The sequence below is a fragment of the Galeopterus variegatus genome, unplaced genomic scaffold (assembly GCF_000696425.1).
Source record: "Galeopterus variegatus unplaced genomic scaffold, G_variegatus-3.0.2 Scaffold2256, whole genome shotgun sequence".
Taxonomy (NCBI): domain Eukaryota; kingdom Metazoa; phylum Chordata; class Mammalia; order Dermoptera; family Cynocephalidae; genus Galeopterus; species Galeopterus variegatus.
Genome location: NW_007728367.1, coordinates 62,228 through 64,607, shown reverse-complemented (window position 1 = coordinate 64,607; position 2,380 = coordinate 62,228). Strand labels below are relative to the sequence as shown.

The window sequence follows — 2,380 nt, the reverse complement described above, 5'->3', positions numbered from 1 at the left end:
GGCACACTTTAAAAAAATCATATACATATGTCAAAACTTTACATAAACATGATTTACTATATGTCCATTATAGCAAAATAAAGATTTTTTTTTAATGAAAAAAAGTGTTAACCTTCATAAGTGAGCAACGTGTTAGCTAATTATTGCACCTTTGCTTTTTTAAAAAACATTGTCAATATTTTATTTTGCTGTTTTGTTTTCTGTTTTTTAGTTTGAAGAAAGTGTATTTTACTTTCTCTACATTCGAAACATTCAGATTTTTCATAGGCTTAACTCCAACAGTTTTACCCTTTCAGGAATCATTCTCAGAGGTTTAAATATTTCAGGAGGGGTTAAAATCACAAGGGAAATGTCATAAGCCCTTTGAAACACAAAGGCGGCAACCAATCAGCATCCGAAGTTACTGCTTTCACTTTAAAAAATTCATGAGACCTTTAGGACACAGATCACTCTGCATGTAGCTCTTCCACACAGATTGCTTATTTACAGATTAAAAGCCTCGCATTCTGCCAAGACAGACAATAATTACTCTCTCAGGGATTATGCAACTGCTCTCTTGCAATATCTTTTACATAATTAAGTGCCCAACTCATAGCTCACCAAGGAACAAAGCATAACTGCACATGCCACCCTCTGAAGATTTCTCACCAAACTCAAGTTTTCCCCATGTGTAGGAAAAACTGCAGTAGGCTTCCACTAGTGCTTTGATCATTAATTCAGAAAAGCAGNTGTGTAGGAAAAACTGCAGTAGGCTTCCACTAGTGCTTTGATCATTAATTCAGAAAAGCAGGTATTATTACTGAAAGTAAAAACAGTACAGAATATAGTCATTATTGCATGCATAGAAGAGAAGATTTAAAAAGAGACCTTTCTCTCACTCCTGGAGCCAATCTTAACCTTATTTGTTCCTTAACTAGTTCAATTTACTAAGTTCAACAAATATTTACTAAATTTGAAGTCACTGGGATGCTCTTGCCTTTCCAGGCAATCCTCAAACATAGTTACCTATTTTCTTATGTATTTTTTCAGTCAACAGATTTCGAATGCCTGCAACATTACAGACACTGGAAATACTAACAATGATAAGACTAGGCTCCGCCTCAAGCTTTTCTATTAAAGTTATCAGATTTTCACAGTGCTCCAGAATTTGGCTAATAACACAAGTTTCACTCTTCACTTTGACTAAAAACATCAAGTTTCACTCGATGCTCACAGGTGTTCGGCTCTGCGCACATACAGGAACAGAGTGAGGATGAAGTGGCCCTGATGTCATTGCAGAAGTCCTGCACAGATCTGGGCCTGCTAGTCTGCCAGCCTGCCCACTCTGGAATTTCTGCTTTGCTTTCATCATATTGACTTTTTCTCTTTTTCCCATCTATTATATTGTAAAATTTCAAACCAAAAGAAAAGTTGAAAGATTAATACAATGAGCATTCCATTTATGTAACAATTGTAAAACAGAGCCATATATGCTTTTGCATGCATATCCTTTCTCTCTTCATTTACAAAATTTATTTTGCTGAGCTATGTAAAAGTAAGTTTCAGACTTCATAGCATTTCACTCCTAAATAACTCACCATGCATTTCCTAAGAATACGGACACTTTTCCTAAATACCAACAATACCATTATCACATCTAAGAAAATTAATAATTTCATATTGTCTAATATCAAGCCCATATTCGAATTTCCTCAATTTCCCAGTCCATGTCTTTTTACACTATTTTCCCCCACACTGGGATCCAATTCAAGTTTTACCCATTTCATTTGGTTGTTTTATCTTTGCAATATCTTTTGATCTAAAAATCCAGTTGGTTTTTTTTAATGACACTGACTTTTTGAAGAGTCCAAGCTGCTGTCTTATAAAATGTCCCACATTCTGCATTTGTCTGATTATCTTTCTCTTGTTATCATTAAGCCTGTTCTTTCACCACTTGTATTCCCTGTAAACCAAAAGCTACATCTAGATTCGAGTTAAACAGTTTTAGCAAAAATACTTCATTCTGTGAACTTCATATTTTATCACATCAGAAGATATAAACTGTTAGGTTTTCTCATTATTACTGATGCTAAGCTCTAACACTTGGTTGCTGCCACTTCTCTCTGTTATAAAGGTATATATTCCCCTTTATATCAGTAAGTAACCGAGGGGTGAAAATGTGGTACTATGTGGCTGTCCTAATAGGTTTAGCATCCACTGATCATTCTTGCATACATTTTTCTATTTTGGACTGTAAAATAATAATTTTTCCAATTCTATCATTCCTTCACATTTAATTAGCTGGTATGCTTCTATAAAAAGGAGATTCTCCTACCTTCCCTTATTCTTCTTGATGTTCATATTGTCCCAAATTTGACCACTGGGGGTCCCTTCGAACTGG

General features: G+C 34.9%; 1 protein-coding gene across 1 annotated transcript in view; it reads right to left on the bottom strand.

Annotated features, from left to right (window-relative positions):
• The window catches only part of VAV3 (vav 3 guanine nucleotide exchange factor), a 204,222-nt gene extending 201,842 nt beyond the window's left edge, over positions 1-2,380 (bottom strand). The window contains exon 1 of the mRNA XM_008581073.1: positions 2,315-2,380. The gene's annotated coding sequence lies outside the window, so the exon portion shown is untranslated. The remainder of the gene's footprint in view (positions 1-2,314) is intronic.